The following is a 20273-nucleotide window of genomic DNA, read 5'->3' as shown; positions in this document are numbered from 1 at the left end:
AGAGGAGCTTGCAGTTATTACTTCCACCACTGAGATCTGACACTGTATATCGTCTAAATGGGACAGATGGGGCTTCTCTAGGGCTGTGTTTCATAAGCCATATCCTTGGCAAGCTTCCCATAGACATCAGAGGAAGCCAGACTGATGCCTGATCTGTTATTTGTAAAAAAAGATTTAATATGAAATTACAAAATGCTATTGACACAATTATAGGAGAGAAATTAATACTGTCAGATTCAGTAATATGAAAGTTTCTCTGACATCATAAAGCCATCACCAACTATTTTATTCCATGTATCACCATCTCACAAGCACAAAATGTTAGAGGGAGGCCCTCAATCCCATCAAGTAACAAAGCACTTGAGAAGGTAACCGTGGTAGTGATTGCCCTGCACTCTCCCCTGCTCTTTCAAGAACAAGCCAGGCTTGAAAATGATGACTTCACTGCAGATGAGACAACTTTCATAAGTGGATCTACTGCTTCTTGAGTATTAAATCTCACAGGCTGACCAAAAGCTAGAGATGAATAGTGACAATGTCCACATTATTCTATAGAGATGTTTTATTAGATTTAGTTTTCTGCTAACTTTTCACGGAAGGATGTCTTCAACTTCAATGTGAAAATTAAAAGGTCAGAAGAATTGCAGACAAAGATTAAGTTACTAAAAGCATTGCATAAAGCAATTGATACTGGTGCGGAAAGGGTATGAAAGCCAACTTTAGACCTCTGAAGGCCTTCCATTGTTCTGCATTAAAGACTCCCACATACACTCTGCCCTCTGCATACTATCACCTACACTTAGTTTATTAATTTTGCATTATACACACTTCATTTCCAAAATACCCATGTTATTAAATTGCTGCATCAGCTAATTTGGCACTTAATTCAGGCTCTGTTTAGTATAATCCTAGTGTTTCTCAGGAATGAACCTTTTGTCTCTTTGCAATAAGTTCCTCTGAGGTAGATAATAAATACTATGTGATCTCCACAGCACCACCCAGAGAAACTAGTACAGCAAAAGCCCTTCAATAAATACCTATAAAACCAAACTGAATGACTGAATTGATTAAGAGCACAAGAAACTATTTAAAACACATCAACATATTAATAGATTTTGGGGCTATTAGCTAAAATATAAAAAAACATGATGCTCATATTTCTGCCACATCCCTTTTCATTTTTCCCTTCTATTGTGCTTTATATTGAAAAGAACATTCCAAGAGGAAAAAAAGAACAAATCAAGGATAGGGGAGACAAAAATAAAAATAGAAAAAGTTTAGAGGGTGACAAAAAATAAAGGCAACCTAATATTCTAGGCACAAGAATGGAACTAAGAATGCAGTGATCAATATTTTAAATTATTTTATTGAATTCATTGGGGTAGCACTGATACAATTTTATAGGTTTCTGGATTACAGTTCTGTAATACATCACCTGTACATTGTATTGTGTGTTCACCACCCCAAGTCAATTCTCCTTCCATCACCATTTATCCCCCTTTACCCTCTTCTACCTGCCCTCACCACTCTTTCCCTCCTGTCATCGCCATGCTGTTGTCTGTGATTATGAGTGTTTTTTAACTTAACCCCTTCACCTTTTTTACCCTGCACCCCAAACCCCTTCCCCTCTGACAGCTGTTAGTCTGTTCTCTACCTATGAGTCTGTTTCTATTTTGTTTGTTAGTTTATTTTGTTCGTTATATTCCACATATGAGTAAAATCATATGGTATTTGTCTTTCTGTGCTTGGCTTATTTCACTTAACATAATGTTCTCCAGATCCGTCCATGCTATTGCAAAAGATAAGATTTTCTTCCTTTTTACAGACAAGTAGTATTCCCTTTGGTAAACACACCACAGCTTTTTTATCCTCTCATCTACTGATGGGTACTTGGGCTACTTCCAAGTTTGGCTATTGTAAGGATTGCTTCAATAAACATTTGGGTACATATATTCTTTTGAATCAGTGTTTCGGATTGCTATGGATATATACCCAGAAGCAGAAACACTGGATCCTGAGGCAGTTCCATTTTTAATTTTTGAGGAAACTCCATACTACTTTCCACTGTGGCTGCCCCAGTCTACATTCCCACCAACAGTGCACTAGGGTTCCTTTTTCTCCACATTCTTGCCAGCAGTTGTTGCTTGTTGGCTAGTTGATGATAACCATTCTGAAAGGTGTGAAGTGATATCTCATTGTGGTTTTAATTTTTATTTATCTGATGAATCAGAGAGGAAACAGTTGATCTGCATCTTAAGGTATGAGTAGAAATGCAACCACTATGTAGAAAAAAGAATCTGAATGCAATAGCTATTTCTAGCTCTCTGTGCTATGACAGATATTAAGGTAGAGAAGGCACTAGTGATGATTAGAAATTAATAAAAGTTTTCAAGAATAAAATATGAACTGAACCCAGAAGGAAATGTAGAATTTAAATAAGTGTACAGGGAGAGAATAGCCACGGCTCCAAGTATCAAGAAGCTAGTTTACAAATGAGGTTTGAGGAGGGCAGCATTCATAACCTGAAGAAACATCACCCCAATAGCAAATACAGCCTTACCTGACTCCAATCCACCCGTATCAGCGAACCATCCTAAGTCCCCAGATACTACTTCATTACATTCATTTTGTTGTTACATGTTTTGGACTACCTGCCATCAATCATTTCACACAGTTGGAATCAATGACTGCTGGATCCCATGGGAAATATTTTACCAAAAATGTATTTGCAGTATTTACTGAATTTACCAAGACAATAATCTACTAAAATTTTTTGAAATAAAACAGTTTATTTTTTAGATAAAACAGCTTAACGTATACCAATACCTGCTAAAAGAATTTAATTCTAACATTGGGTCTTTTCATGAAAGAATAAGTTTCAGAAACATATTCAGTAAGGGAGCACCTAAGAAGCTTACACTGGAATCCATTTCTAGACAAACATAGTTGAGTTTACGTGAACTGCAATATATCAGCAATAGTAAAAAATATATATAATCCACTAAAGATTTATTGGCATAATCTCCTGTGGTGCATCTGGTGCCTTTAGATAGCTAATAGAACCAATTTACCAGGAATGACACATCAAAGCCTTAAGAGAAAATGACTCCTGCCAGATGCCACCTATAATCACTTTCTGCTGGTTCTAATATCTGTCTCTCTCTGGATGGCCCCAATCCATTCTGGCACACACAACACAGGGAACAATGTCGGCAGACATTAGAAATGAAAGGGAAGTGTAAATGAAAGAAGTGCTCTGGAGTAGGTCACATTGCAAACCCAATACATAGAGGTTTAAAAGCAGTAACAATCTGGTCCATTTTATTGAAGTGTCATTCATACTTCTAAAAGTATTTCATAATAAGAATGGCTATAATCAGAGATTTTTTAACCCCATGGGCAGGCATAGAGTGTGTGGCCCTCAGAGTTAAGGAGACACTTTGCCCTTGTGTTTCATCACAGCTTACTCATAATTAATGCAACAAGTAGTGTGTTTTGTATCTACTGGGCATTTACCCTTCTCCTAACATATGTGAAGGCTGCACAAATGAGGGTGCTGACTCCATGGAGCTTGCTTTGAGTATAAATGGGTCCACAGAGAGGAAAAGAACAGCGATATTTGCCAGTCTCAGGAAATTGTTTCTAGAAAAAGTTCAAGTTTCACACAACTATAGGCCAAGGCTTCACTTCCTGACATCTATTTAACTTTTTTCAAATGCCCTTATTTCTGACTTTCATTCTTATTTTCTTAACATGCTTTGAAAACCTCTTGAAATATTTCCATCAGCAATGATCATTGATTCTCAAAATTAAAAAGGCATTAAATGCCAGACCTTGGAAATAGATCTGTACCTGAATACGTTGTCTTTATCATGATGCTTTTGTTTTCTTCCAGAAAGTGTTTCTTATGTTTATTTTGTGACAACCGCTTTGATAAAATTCATGAGAATATAAAGCTCCAAGTGCAATATTTTAAAGGAATGATTAAACAAAATATAATTAAGCTCCAAAGGAGAAAAATCTTGTACATTTACAACAAAGGCTCTTTTATCTGCTTTGTACTTCAGCCGTTCATCATCAGCCCCCAACCGTATCAGAGTGCACTGAAGAATTAGCTCATGGGACAGGTCAGTGTGTTGTTTAGCATCCAGCTTACGCTTAGCACACCACAAGCACCAAAGGATCTACCTTACTTAATAAGCTTTAAACAATAAAGACATCATATGTACTCCACAGTGTTAAACTCTATTCTCCACAGATTTAGTGGCGACAGTGCTGGGACGTTATTGAATTGATGGGATGGTTTTTCTTGACAATAGAAATCTCAAGTTGGACATTGTTTTATTTTAAAATAAAAGATTTAGTAGGTAGGAGCAAAGATTCCATTGTGAGGAAGGCAATCAAAGAGAGAGCAAGGTGGTTCTCAAAATGACTAATTTATAGAATAATAATGACTCAATTTTCTTTCCCATGTGAGTTCAGAAATAGTGGTTTTTGAGTACTACAAAGGGCCTCACTTTTTCAGTCGTTCTTTGTTAAATATCTAAATCATTTGCCTTTATAATCCATGTGCAATGTGAGTCTCTATTATTATGTTTCCATCATTTAATTTTATTAGTAGGTGTGCTTTTTAGTGTTTTATACTATTTTAGTTTTACAATGGATTAAAATAAAACACTAACATTTCACCTGACAGTTTTAGTTGTGAATGCATTGTGCGGTGGTAAAACAGAGTGAGCTTGCTTTGGAGCCAGACAGGCCTGGCCAGTTCCAGCTCTTTGCAGTGAAGAAGCCTAAGGAAACCACCAACCTTTTGAAGAGCTGTATTAGCCCCCACTTGAAATGGTGTCGAAGACAAAATGAGAGAATGTATGTGAAACCCCCAGCACTATACCTAAATAGATTCACAAAATAGTAAAATGTGTTTGCTTGCGAGATGTTTGCTGAACTGTGTTCCTTTCCAGAGACTTTAAGGAAAATTCCGTTTCCTTGTCTTTTCCAGATGCTACCCACATCTGTTGGCTATCGGGTCCCTTCCTCCACCTTCAAAGCAGGAGCACTGCATCTTTTTGAGACTTTGGCCATCACATCTCCCTCTGACCACAGCCTCTGAAGTAGCCAGGAAAGGTTGTTCACTGTTAGGGATTCATGATTAGATTGGCCCACAAAGATAATTCAGCTAATCTCCCCATCTCAACCTCCTTAGCCTTACTCACATTTGCGAAGTCCTTTTTTTCCAGGTTAAGCAGCATATTTGCAGGTTCCAGGGATGAGACTGTGGATATCTTTGGGAGGTCATAATTCTGCCTACATAGTTGTATATGATATTTCATTGGAATTTGGAATGTACATTTCCATGGAAATAGTGTTATACATGCCAGTTATGCCCAGAGCTTAACTCACAAAATGTTTAATTCATAATCTCAACTATAAAAATGGACTAAGTGAACAAATAGACAAAATACAATGCTAAAAGATGTTTGCTGAATTTACCTTGAATGACTGGTATGAAATTCATGAACTCTAAATTCCTGAGAATAAAGTTTGGGACTGGGGTGAAGAGGATGGAGTCAGGATGGGATTAAGGAACTATGGCATCGGAAGTTGTGATGATCATTATCAATTTTATGTGTCAACCTGGCAGGGCTAAGGGCTGCCTAAGTAGCTGACAAAACATTATTTCTGAGTGTATCTGTGAGAGTGTTTTGGGGAACTTAGCATTTGATTTAGTAGGCTGGGAAAAGAATGTCCTCATCATTTAATCCCCTGAGGGTCTACATAGAACAAAAAGGCAGAAGAGCACATTTTCAATCTCTCTCCCTCTCTCCCTCTCTCCCTCTCTCTCTCTCTGCATGAGCAGACATATCCATGTCCCCTTTCTCTGGGGCATTAGAGTTCCTGGTTCTCAGATCTTGACTTCAAACTAAAGTATATTACCAGCTTTCCTGGATCTCTGGCTTACAAGTTGTTGAACTTCTCAGCCCCCATAATCACATGGGCCAATGCCCATGAAGTCTCTCTGGAAAAAGTCCAGCCATCACTAATATAATGAGAATAGTTTGCATGACATCAATGTAACCTATTAGCCAAGGAAAGTGGATTGGAATACATATGCATGAACAATGATGACTTCACTTTACTAGTCAGTGGGGGCAGTAGATACTGTTGAGTGAGCATGTGTACTCTGTGGCCATTGCATTCAAAATGACTGAGTGAATAGAGCAATGAATCTGCATCAAATTTTGTGCTAAGCTTGAACATTCCTCCATGGAAACTGTTCAGATGATTCAGAAGGCTTTTGGGGATGATGCAATGAATGCAGCACAAATACAAATGTGTCATAAATGCTTCAAAGATGGTGGGAAATCTGTTGAAAATGATCCATATTCTGGAAGACCTTCAACAAGCAGAACACCTGAGAATGTTGAACATGTGTGGGCTGCAATCAACAGATTTGCTACTGACAGTGTGAGAACTAGAAGCTGATCCGGGGATTCCCAAAACTACTATATCCCAGATTTGGGTGCAGGATCTTGCAGCTTCTGCCGCCCCAGCAGAAGGAACATCATGCTGCAGTAGCTAATGACTTTTTTCAAACACTTACCAATGAACCAGATTTGGTGCCCTGTGACTTCTGGCTTTTCCAAAAACTAAAATCACTTTGGAAGGGAAGGAATTTGAGACCATCAATGAGATTCAGTAATATATGATGGTGCAGCTGATAGCAATTCCAACAAAGGATTACAGAGTGTTTTGAACAATGGGAGAGACACTGGGAGAATGGTATGAGGTCCCAAGGTGCCTACTTTGAAGGGGATTGAGTTGTCATTGTCCTATGTACATACAATCTTTATTATATCTTGTATTTTATTCAATAAATAACTTTATTATATATATTACATGGCTGGATACCTTCTGGAGATTATATATATATATATATAATCTGTCCTTATATACCCTGTTGATACATTGACTCTATTTCTCTGTAGAGACCAGGCTAATCCAAATAGCTTCATCCTTGGAATTCATAGAAACTTCATCTTTATTTACCTCATCCTTAATCCATTGCAAGGCTTCTCCTGCTTTAATACATGCTAGGACGACCTGGTTTCATGTTTTCTGCCACCTTCTGCTTTCTGCAGAAAGCTTCCCTAGTAGCCCTCTTGCTTAATTAAGCCTGGAATTCGGACTCACAGCTCATTTCTGCAGCACCTGCATGAGAAATCTACTCTGAGTTGTCACTGGGAGGAGCAAAGAGAAAGTTCAAGATTCTAAAATCTTGTGAGAATGCCTCCTCCTTTGTCCTCTTCTCACCTTGCTTTTACTTCTTTCCGTTCCTGACTTCAGAAAGCACAAGCTTTTCCCAAGGGAAATTTAAGAATCAGGAACATAGGGAGGGGGTATTTCCCTAGGATGCAGACTCCTGGTAGCAATGAGAAACCATCACCAATAGTTTCTTGATGCATGGGGTCCCCGGCCAGCAGTGACCACAGAACGCTGTGGATGGCTCGACGAAAACACGCGAGAAAAAAAACACATGCACAGAGACAAACTAGTTTCTGTGGGAAAGTAGGGACGAAATGGCCACCCCCCCTAGTGGGGAGCGCACCGATTTACAGTCCATACCTGCTTTTATTGGGCTCATTCTGCATAATAATTCAGGTAAAGTACAGAAGTCATTAGGGGGAAGTAAGGAGCCATAGAAAACAAGGAACTCTGCTGGTCTATTTTGACTTGGGGTAAAAGAGCTATAAGACTTTGAGGAACATAACTTCCTCCTTGGACCCCTCTCATTCAACTGAGAGCATTCTAAACAAAGAAGGTTTCACAGTAATTTACATATTCTTTCTTAGGCCTGATCACCCGGGGAATTCGCCCTTTTCAGCACAGAGCTGCACCACCCTGTCATTGTTTCAGGCTTAGGTGGAGCAAGGGAACTAAGGCAACCAAGAGATAAGGAGTTTTTCTCCCAGACAGTGAGAACTCAGGCTATGTCAAAGCCGAGGAGCAAGGGTCCATCACCCCCTTTTGCTGCAGCCCCCCAAGTCCTTCTTTTGGGGGGCCTCCCAAAGTGATCGTGCCTGTCTTAGGTCGTTCCCCCCTTGGGGAATCTTACCCGTCTTTGGCTAACCGACCAAGCTTTTTGGGGTTCAGTTGCAGAAGCAGCATTCCTGCCAGGGAGATAAGCTTTTGTCTCCTTGCTGGCTTATGGTTCCAAGGGCATTCCCTTAGCCTTAGCCTAGGTGGGGGTTTCAGCTTCTGATACCAGTCAGGGCAGTTCCCAACAGTTTCTTGGTGACCAATCTTGCATTAAAATGATTTAAATATGGTATAATTTTAGAAATAACAAACTACATATATGCTACTTTTACAGACTACAAAAATATACCCAAAGTTTATCAACAGAGTATATTATGTAGGAGCATCTTATATGTTCTACCTCTTCCCTTTCTCTTTTCCAGATAGGAAGGACCTCTGATCTCTCGCCAACAAGAATTTCTGAGACTGCCTAAGCTATGTTGCTGACCACAAGCCTTCTCTATCATAAACGCATCAGTCATGATATTTCCATCTGGTTCTTGTGCCATTTGCTGCCAGGAAGTAAGGCAAAGGTACTTTCATGCCATCTTGAACACCCACCCCAGAGCTACGATGCCTTCCCTTAAAACATTCCTACTCTCCTGCTGCTGCTGCAGTGAACCCTCAATGTTCTGCAGTAGCCCTGCATCTCCTGATGCAGAGAACCCCATGCTGCATCCTCATAAAAACAAAACAAAAGTTTCTGCCATACCTTGACTCACACATCATTAAATAGCATAGGTTTCTTAGGCCACGTGCAACTCAAGGCACCCTGAAATAAGGTGTTCAGCTTCTACTTGAGCATTTCACAGTCTTCAATCTGGGGACAAACTTCTCCACTGAAGCCCCAAATGATCCCTACTTGAATGTGTGTGAACATTTCTTTTAAGTATACTCATGTGAATTTGACTTCTGACTATTCAATTGGGAACAGCTTAGACTAAAGCTAACCAAAGAATATATTAGAATTAAGAAATGATAAAGAACAAACTAGAAGTGTTTCCTAACTTAGTGGAAGTAGATATGTCAGTAAACAAACAAACAAACAAAAAATGCGGTGGGGCATGGGCATTTGTGGAAAGTAACCTTACAGAGTGATGTGATCATAAATTCCTAAACTGGGAAGCTCATAGTGGGTAATCAGGCTTCCGGCCTAAATATCTTTAGTAAAAAGGTTATCTTTGCTTTAAGCAAGCCCTATCCATTATTTCTGTTCACCTGTATTAACACACCTTTAAAATGCTTCTTTTCAGTCCCCTCAGTAGGGCAACCATCCTCAAGAGAGCATTCTGCTGCAATCTGCTCCCCACCTTGCTTTCTCCCACCTGCATGTAACCTTTCTTAATTTCCCTCCTTAATTTCAAATGCAAAAAAGAGAGAGAGAGAAAGATCTACAAACTGTCATCATGAGAAGCATTTTTCTCAGTCTGTTGAGATATTGCTTCCAGGCATAGCCTCTGTTTGACTCAAATAAACATTTATCAAAGTTCTTTACATGTTTTGATGTTATTATAATGACATATTACACCATTAAGTAATACAAAGTGTTGTCATATTTGGGATAATAGCGATGTCTTTATTTAATTGACTTTATTTCTCCTACAGTTAACAACTTCTCTGCATTGAATTTTAAAGCAATGAAGTAAAATAAAATCCCTCAAATGGAAAAGTATCAGAAATCCAGATTTAGTTATTTGTGAAAATGTTCAGCCATTTTATCGATCTGTAGAAGAACCATCATCTGGGTGAAAAACAATTTCTACAAATCAAACAATAGTCTCCACTTTGGAAAAGAAAATCAGTAGTAATGTTCTTACTGAATATTGTAAATTGCACTTGTCTTCATAAAAAGAAATTCTGCACCTTTCCAGCAAAAGCAGTGGTGTAAGTTATGCTTGTTTGTATATAAAAAAAAATTTAAATCCTGTGGCAGGAAAAACTTTTTCACTTTTATGAAAATATTGGAGAAAAATTTTGAGTCTGTATGAAGTTGCCTGTAAGCTGGAAAGTGAGCATTTTCAATCTCCATTTATATTTTAGTGCATTTTTGACAACTGTCACATCGTCCATGTAAGAAAATTCAAACAGCCTTGAGCCCTGGCTGGCGTAGCTCAGTGGAATGAGCTCAGGCTGCGAACCAAAGTGTTGCAGGTTCGATTCCCAGTCAGGGTACATGCCTAGGTTGCAGGCCATGACCCCCAGCAACCACACATTGATGTTTCTCTCCCTCTCTCTCTCTCTCTCTGTCCCTCCCTTCTCTCTCTAAAAATAAATAAATAAAATCTTTAAAAAAAAAAGAAAATTCAATCAGCCTTAAAGAGTATTTTTATCAAATGCTTAGGGATTTAAACCAAATGGAGCAGAGGACAAAATCACTGTGATAGATGGAACTGTTATAAAATGAGAGAAGTCCAGACAAAGTTTATAAATCCTTTGTCATTTCGAAGAGTCATAGAAAATAAACTGTGGGCACCTGTCTACTTAGAGGGTTTTTTCCTTAATCTTTTCATGCAAACATAGTGTTAACCTCAGTACTGAGATACAAACCCCATCCTGGTATGGTACATTCTGTGCAGTTGCCATGATTTCCAAAGGATATAAATTTAGCCCTTGAATTAACAATGTATGAAACCTCCTCCATAAGTATCTTGTGAGAACTTCTAAGAGTAGCAATGACACATCAACAAAAAAAATCTATCTGAATCAATTAGTTACTCAGAGGTTCATCTTTGAAATGGCAGCTGCTTCTTAGAGCAAATAGTAAGCAACAGAAAATGTACATTTGATGAAATATTCCTTGCACTGGAGAAATATGAAAATAAATATCATTCAAAGAAGAATAATTACATCCCTAATACCTCTTTCTTAGACCTGTACTAGCTTACTGGTTCAAAAGGATCATATCACTTTTCATTGCTTGTAATTTATATATTGCTATTTGGGAAATTCAAATAAAATACAGGTCTTGTAAAAGAATAAAAACATTGACAAGTACGCATGTGCCACAGGTCAAATTAGAGGGTTCTTTGCTGCAATAAGTCCAAATTCTCAGATTTGAAGGATAACATGTACCGATAAAAAAAAATTCGCTGTTCGACATGTATAGCAGTGCTCCATCTTGCTTCACATTATGAATCAAAACCAGCTGTTCTCAATAAGCCAACTTTATTTTCTTAAATTGTGCATTGCCAAATATCTTGTACATTAGCCTGGATCAGCGATAGGTCTGTGCCCTCTGTTGCTGTGAAACATGACGTAAGTGAAAGGTATAGACCGGACCTCACTAGGACAGCTGCTTCAAGTTAGGAACCTGAACAGTCTTTGTATACTTTTTTTCTTAAAAAAAAAAAGCTTATGGCAACAAGTTCACAACTATTAACAACTGAATCTAAAACACAAGCTAAGCAAACAAGCAGAACAGGAGCAGAATCCTAGATATGGATATCATTTGGAGGGTTATCAGCTAGGAGGGTGAAGGGGGAGAAAAGGAGAAAAGGTGCAGGGATTAAGAAGTACAAATTGGCAGGTACAGAATAGGCAGGGGGATGTTAAGAACAGCATAGGAAATGGAGAAGCCAAGGAACTTACATGCATGACCCATGGACATGAACTAAAGAAGGGGATTGCTGGAGGCAATGAGGATACGAGGTAAAGGGAGGCAAAGGGGGAAAAATTGGGACAACTGTAGTAACATAATCAATAAAACACATTTTAAAAAGCAAGCTTATTTTTAATGTAGCCATACTTCCTTTTCATAGTCTTCTTTGACAAATACTTTGTTTTGGGAAAATATTGGTGACCCATGATTTATGATCTGGTGTCTCCCTGTTATCAGGTGCTTTCACTTTACATATCCTTACAAGCCAGTGTTCTGTTAATAAAAGCCTCCTCCAAATGCTTAAATTTAATGTCCCGATTTCTAATCTCAGCATTATGTGTTCGATCAAAACCTAAGGGTATATGAAAATCCAGCTGCATTTCTCAAAATCTGTAATATGACATTTTATACATAAGGTGACTCAATAAAGCAGAGGATTCTTCTTTGTCTACATGGAATTTTCTTAGTGAAATGAAATAGTCACTTTCCAGACTGTATTTTGGATGTTCCCCTTCAACTATCCTAACCATCCAGAGACATTTGTTGATATCATCACCAGGATAGCCAGTGACCCCATCCAAAAATAACCAAAACATAATCTACATGGAAACTCCTCATGATTTTATAGGCTGCTGTTTCATTTAAAGACATAGCTTTTCCCACCAGTGCCGTGTGGCTGTTATTGCAGGTGTTATTATTTGCTAAAGTGGTTCTCTTAGCCATTCCAACAATCTGATAGCCATAATCCCACCAAGACATCACTTAGGCATGTTCATCTGTGTTTTGCCTTAGCCAAAAGTAAGCTTCTCTAAAATCCTTGAAGATGATTGTAAGAGACTAGGAGCACACTTGGACTGGAGTAGGCATTGCTCGTGACCCAGGGACAGTGGACTGCAAACATCATCAGCAGCATCAGCATCAATATTGTGACAATGCTTTCTATATCAGGACCTAATCCCTGTCCAGCATTTTCCTGTTCAGTCCCACGCTTCCTCACTTTACCTGCCTTATCATATGAATTTCCTCAGTTTCTTTTGTTTTCTTCATCACTGTCCTCCACAGATGGGTTTTCCCCTTTCATGTCATTCCCCAAACAGTGCACACAAATATTTGAGAAGGCAATTGCAGACAGCATACAGACAACTGGAGTCAAGGTCAACATCAGCTGTACCATTCTCCAGCAAAGCAGACAGCACTAGTTGCACAGAGCACAAATACTCTTTCATCACTTATATTTTTAATGCAGAACCATAGTCCTGCTGGGAAGGTACATGCATGACTATGTAGAGCAAAGAAGAAAGGCCCCAAGTTATAGGTTGCTGCTCAGACAGACACTGATGCAATAATCAGAATATGTATTTTTGCATATTTGTGTCCCACAATGAGTAAAACCTGCCACTGCATGATGCAATAATATAACCTGTATAAGTCAAATGGATGACACTAAGGAACACCGCACATGCAGCTACTGATACACCCAAAAAGAAAAGGGCCTCAAATTCTTGTTTTGTTCATCAGTCTCTCAGCCACTGGAAAAAAAGCAGAAGCTTGCACCAATGAAAATGCACCTGAAGCTGCCACATGTTCACACGTTCTGATTGGCTGGGATCCCACAAAGGGTATCTGCATAAATAACATTAAACCCACAATATAGAAAATGCTATATACTATGTAGACTCTTTTGCTGTATCTCTGCATCAGTAATGGTACAAATGCACACAGTGGGAAAAGGTTGATAATAAACACATAAACTACCCAAGCAGAGACAATGGAGAAATTAAGCAGCAGCACTGTCCAAAAAACAGATTCAGTTTTAACAGCTTTACCCACAAGTAGTAGTATGTGAACTGAAGTGAAAAAATAGCAATGCTTTCATTATCAAAGGATCCAGTTACTGACTGAGAACTGTAACCTCGCACAAAAGCAGTAAAGCAAGCTGCTGAAACTCCTGCTCCTTGGTTCCAAAGTTCTCTGTAGGCAGGAAAGTAGCTATAAATGTAAGGCTGCTAAAAGTTGGTGCAAGGAACACACATACATCTCTTATGTGAACAGTTACATTCAATGCATTTAAGATCCAGTTGCTAAAGCCAGCTGTTGTCATCAATTCTGGGTAAACAGTACCTCCTACTCTTCTTCCTAGTGGATATCATGCTCTTTCATCAAACTAATTTAAAATTCATAAAACCCATGAGATGTAAGATGATGTGTTGATCTATAGTTAAACTAGATCATCCAATTATGATAAAAGCATAGAATGTAGGAACAGGCAGAAAAAGAGATGCACAGGATAATATTCACGGGGAAGGTCATGGAAATTCCACGCCCTCTCCAAGCAGACTACTCTCCCCACACTCCACGTGTATACTAACCTGGAAGCTCCATGATGCCTTTTTTTATGATAAGAGTTGTCACTGTTTACAACCAATTGGATTCCCATTTTGTTGTGACTTGTGGTCATTATAATAAGTTGGTTAACTTTAACTGTAAAGGTTTTCTGAGCACTGTTGTTACATTCCAATGCTTTTATAGGTTCTGATGTAATCTTCCCGGTAATTGACTATGTTCACTTACACTCACTCAAATGAATATTTCCTATTAACAATATAAAACACATATTCCTAAGGTCCTTACATTTATAAGTGAAAAAGGCATATAATCCCTGTCCTCAAGTAGCTCATAATTTTGTATGAAACTACATTCATGAAAGACAATGAACTATTCTAAAAATATCTGTGGTTAGTGATACTGACAAATATATAATAATTCAAATTAAAAAAACAGTTTACAAATATGTTATGAGATTAATAAAATGGAATTTTCTAAACAAATAACATGGAGAAATATTGCTTTCATAGAAAAGTAAAAGAAGATAAAAGTTAACCAGAAAATTACTTGAGACTCTTCCAGTCAAGTAACAACCAGTATACACATTCAGGTGTGTTTACAAGTGCAGGGTTGGTTTCAAGTACAGACGTGCATAGAAGTCCCTGGATTTGTTTATAAAATGATCCTGATGTGTAGGGAAGATAAAACTTTATTCAAAGAGAAGTCTGACCTTTGCCTTAAGCTAATGACAGATGTTATCTAGGCCTCTGGAATATCCTGCCTGATCAGAATGTCTCTGTTATTGCTTTGGCCAACAGGTAATCTTACAACATGACTCATCATGGGAAATTGGAATAGGCATGCCTGTCATGATCTCGGAGGAACTAGAGACCAAACCTCCAGGAAGGGCTGGAAACTAAAGGTCAGCCAGATGAGCAACACGTGATTGAACTCCAATAAAACTTCTAGACACCAAAGGCTTGGTTGAGGTTCCCTAGTTCACAGTTCTCTGGATTTTGTAGTCAGGAGTTAATGCTGTCCAGGAATGCACAGGGAGAGAACAACAGGAAATGCTGTGTTTGAGCCCATTCTAGATTTTACGCTATGAATTCTTCCTTTGGTTGGTTCTGATTTGTATCATTTGCTATAATAAAACTTAAATCATTAAGTATAGCATTGTCCTGACTTCTTTGTGTCATTTTAGCTAATTAACAAAACTGACATGTAATGGGAACCCACAAATTTGTAACCAGCTCGTCAGAAGTGAGGGTAACTTATAGACCCATGAACTTGTAGCCAATGTATATCATGAGGCCAGTCTTGTAAATGACTGTGCCATTAACTTGTGAGGTATGGCCCAATTCTGGGTAGTTTCAGAAGTCATTGTAACTGAAAAAGGTATTTTTCTTTATGATACGTAAACAAGATAAAGGGTAAATAGAAACTGGATAGACAATATGTCACTGTCAATTTTCATAAGAATTACCAAGATAGATTTAAAATGAAAAAAATTAGTACCAATTATGATTTTGACTTCTCATTCATTGTATGGTATTCCTGGCAATTAAGATGAAAATGTGAAGGGAGCAATTCCAGCTCCTTACCAAATTCTGTAATAGAGCTTCACTGAGCAATCTGAAGTATGAGAACTAGAGTAATCACAGGAGTCTTATTCAGTATTGTTTCTCTTTTGCCAATTACACTGTAGTGCATGGCAGTTTACTGTCTTGGAAAAAACTATTCCAAATGTCTTTCTATGCTCATTAGCATTTAAACAATCAATGTTCATGGAGTTCTCTCTAAAGAAAGCTGCCAAGGTGAAGATGCTTCTTTGACCTGTGCATTTCAAGCTTTGGATTTTAGCGGAAGACAAAAAAGAGAAAGAAATAAACATTAAATCATTATTCATATATTTCCCAATTTTCCCACTCCAAGATTTTGGCTAAGTGTAGTGAGTAGCACTGAGTAAGTGTACATAACATCAAAGGCAAAGACAATGCATTCCTTTGCCATCTTCACCTCATGCCCTTCTGTTTTCACCCTCATTTATCTTCAAAAAGGTTATATTTCAGGCTGTCTCCTCACCTGCTTGCAGACAGACCTATCAATTTAGTTATTGCAGTCCACTGGTTGCAACCAGATTGACACTGAAATTTGAGAGTCCTGGGTCACCATCTCATCTATCTGATTAGATGGGACCCAGAAATCATGGAGAAACCATATGGAGGACTTACCTGAGTAACAGATAGCTGTGGGTTGAGAGCTATGGAGAAGATCACCCAAATCGGGGCTGAACGAAATTCATTGCCAGACACATCAAGGAGTCTCTAGCCCCAGCTGGAACCCACATGAAACCTGCTGAGCCAGACAATGCCTTAGGATTTTCATCAAGCCCAAAGAGCTGATCAGAAGTAAGCTTAAGCTTCAGTGGCCATCAGACCACCCAGCCATTAAGGGGACAAGAAACATCTCCTGGAGATCATAGGAACCAAGAGTCATTCTCCACCTACATGGAAGTGACACCTCTCTTCCATGTATGCTAAGATCACTCACACTCCAAACAAGATCTACAAGACAGAATACCTATAAAACTTTTTAAGGGGCTTAGAGAATCTAAAGGCATTACTTAAATGATTTAATTGGCCTAAGGTTTAAACAGAATTAAAAATTTGGTTTTGCTTTTACTGTTAATGAAAATGAATAAAAGTGGCTTATAAAAGGAAGAACAGATTGTTTAAATCCCCCAAAAATCATATTTTTCTTGCACTATTGTGTTGCTGCTTGGGTTCAATTTAGCAACCCACTAAACAAATTAATGATTAATTTTTCATTTCACACACACCCCCACACACAACAGGACACCCTAAGAAAAGAATTATCTTCTGGAGGGCATGCCCCTTGTATTACACACCTCCCGCACTAGGTGAATGTTCTAGGAATCCATCTGTATCAGTGTACCAGTTGACATTGTTGTGAGAGGTTGTGCTTGGCTTCAGTGAATTGTTTTGAAGGCACTTTCAATGCATTTGCCCAAATGATGTGTGATTTCTGAGCAAACCTGTTCACACCTCCCTGAGTGTTTAGCAGTTTTTAACCAAAAATGTCATCAATCCAGTGCCCCACCCTCCCTAGTTACCTGATCCTGCCTGAGTGACTTTTTTCCCCTCAAATGAAAAATGTCCTCAAAGGTAAAAGTTTTGTCAATGTGGAAGAAGTGAAACAAAAAACAGCAGAAGCACTACAAGACATTATTATTGACAAGTTCAAAAACTGTTTCGAGCAGTAGGAAAAAACATCGCGATAGGTGTATTGCATCAAATGGAGAGTACTTTGAAGGTGACTGAAGTTTAAACATGTAAGAATAAATGCACAAATTTTTAATAAATAAATCCCAGGTTTGGGGGTGTGGTCCCTATACACACATACAAGTTATTCAGAGAAGAAAGGATATATAGATGAGTAGATACATAGACATTATAAGAGTATGGACTGGTAAAGATTTTTATGAGAATTAAATTCTTATAGATTTCTCCCCCTAACTAGTTTTACAGCCCAATAAATGGACAGTTGCCTATTCAACTAACCACAGAGTACTTATCTATAACTGGCATATCATATATGCCCCTGCCAACAGAGCTTAGCTGCAGCAAACATAGCTTTGGTGCTGGCAAACTGGGTGCATACCAGGACTTTAGATCCACTGACAATCAGTAGCACCATCCTATCATACTAGAAACAGCATATTCCAGCATGCTAAGGGCACAAACGTAGGCAGCCTTTGGAACATTATAGCTTGGATACTGTCTTATTCTTACAATGCACATACTAGTTTAACATTAAATTAATGTTAAATTAATCTATCAATGAGCACTTTTGTATTTAAGCATCCATTTTTCATAGGAACATATTGAATAAATTCAGTTTTGGAATCCTAGTATCTAACCAAAAATAAACACTACAGTTTATTTTCACAAAGAGATTTTTGGAGTCATATATCATTAAAAAAAAAAGGTGAACTAATTTCATATCCTCAAGGTCATGCTGAAAGAACTCCACAGCTATACACTTTTCTTGCTGTCTTAATTATGTGATATTTGCAATGCAGCACAGACCTATGAAAAGGTTCTGATATACTTGGCCTTTGGTGTCTATAATAAAATCTATTGTTTGTCATAGCCCTGAACCATGGGGACACAGGCTCTGTTAGCAACCAGTTCATGTCCATGCCCAAATCCTCCTTCCTTATATCTAATAATAATAATAATAAGCACTTATTTGTAGAAGAAGAAAATTTCTGTATACAGAATTTGTGAAGATAAGCATATGTGTAATCTTAGGGTTTCCATAGGTTCAGAGTTCAAGTATTAAAGGACTCAAGAACTTGTCTGAAGAGAAACCCTCAAACCAGTATTCAGGGAATAACATTTAGGAAAACCAAGTTCCTCCCCACCCAGTAAGATTGGGGTTTAACTGGGACTAACTGGGAGACATCCCTGATATTTACAAGGTAGCTGAGTCACAGATGCAATATTTTAAAAAATGTTTTGCTAACATCCTGTGATCAGAATTTTAAAGACTATCTGACATTAAAACAGAAAATTATGCAACACCTTTAATACACAAACAATATAAACAAAAGCTTTTGCTTTCATCATGTCTCTATAATATATGTTTATAGGAGCTGGACGATTCAGAAATGTAGCTCTTAAACATTGATTTCAAATTTCATCCACTTATGACTTAAGAATGCTCAGAACAAATGAAATACAATCAAAGCTCTGTTGTCTTTCTCCTTCGTCTCTTTCCAACATCTTACACAACCTATCTCAAATGGAAATGATAATGAGAGGTAAAAAGTAGGTGAGAAATCCCATGTACCTGAAATGTGAACAGCTCTGGCAGAGGGCGGTAATTCACAAATCTATGTTTCATTCCTGGGAAAAAAATATAGTGGACTCCAAGTAAATAACATCCTGAGGACCCAAACCTCTAAGTAAAAATGTTACTGTCATATTTAGCCAATTATTAATAAAGGAAAAAAGAGAAAAGGGAATTAGACATTGAGCATAGTAAACTGGGGAACATCAGCCAGTTTGTTTCATCAGGAAGCTACAGTTCCACACCCCAGGGGATCATAGCATTGCGCCGCTAAGGGACTGTCCCTCCAAGGGAAGGAAACACTCCTCCCTTCCCCCATCCAGTACTGGATTGTTGGGGGGCAGAGAGGGAGGTGTGGGACATAGAGGTCTGTCAGTTTAAGTAAGGGGTATAAACCTGTCAAAAGGTCATTAAAACATGGAAAGTTGATTCATTCTATTGATAAAGCTTCTGGTCTTATCCAAGCCCAAAATATATAATCCCAGGGGAGCAAAGCAGCCCTTTCTCTCTCCCATCCTCTCTCTCTTTCCCACTGGGTAATGCACTAGCCCCATATGTTCTCGCATTCTCTCCTGCCTGGGAGCACGGGGCTGTGTGGGTCTAGCAGCTAGCAGGGGCCACAGCAGGTGGTGTGGGCTCTGAAGGAATGAGCTGTAACATGGTACAGGATCTCTGGACACTGACTCTATCTCTGGCCCTGATTTTCCATGGTGGGATGGACATAGATGGGAAATTGGAAGCCCAGAGAGCACCTTCTACTTCCACTGAAATAAACCATGCCACAGCACAATGCCCCATGAGTGGACCCTTTGAATGCTTTCCTCATGACCCTGTGAAAGAGGCTCATTTCAACTCACAACAAAAGTAGCTTATCTTGCTAGCTTTACCTATAATTGTCTACCATTACTTGGTTTATGGAATAAAACAATTCTTTTAAGGACAGATTTTAAAGCAGTTTGGTCATTAATCGATCTGATATAGCCAGTTTAACTCCAGTAAAAATTGTGTTTCCTTAAAATCCAGTTTGAGCCAGTACCATTGTAAAATAAAAGATTTTAAGTAAATAATATCTATTGAATACTTCCATTGCATTGAGTTTATGTGCATTATCTCATAACATGAATAGGTCCTATAATTATCTCTATGCATCAACGAGGAAACTAAAGCTTAGAAATATTAGGTATGCCCCCACCTAAACCCATTGTAGCAAGACTAAGGCATAATCTGTATGATTTCATTTAAACCACTGCCCTAAAAAAATGAAAGGCAAAGAAACAAAATTAGTAAACTCCACTAAAATACCATTCTCTTTTTAATTTGTTACCAAGAATGGGGAGGCAACAGGAAAAGTGAAATTAGGAACTTAGAAAAAAATAGCCTTTTAAATTAATGC

At 38.3% G+C, this 20273-nt stretch overlaps 1 pseudogene; it reads right to left on the bottom strand.

Moving 5' to 3' along the window:
• Positions 1 to 11790: 11790 nt before the first annotated feature.
• Positions 11791 to 17722, bottom strand: LOC123815626 (annotated as a pseudogene).
• Between the last annotated feature and the right edge of the window lie 2551 nt (positions 17723 to 20273).

The sequence above is a fragment of the Phyllostomus hastatus genome, unplaced genomic scaffold, assembly GCF_019186645.2.
Source record: "Phyllostomus hastatus isolate PE091 unplaced genomic scaffold, TTU_PhHast_1.1 phas_contig_196, whole genome shotgun sequence".
Lineage (NCBI taxonomy): Eukaryota > Metazoa > Chordata > Mammalia > Chiroptera > Phyllostomidae > Phyllostomus > Phyllostomus hastatus.
Note: the sequence above shows the minus strand (reverse complement) of the source record. Positions and strands in the feature narration are given on the sequence as shown.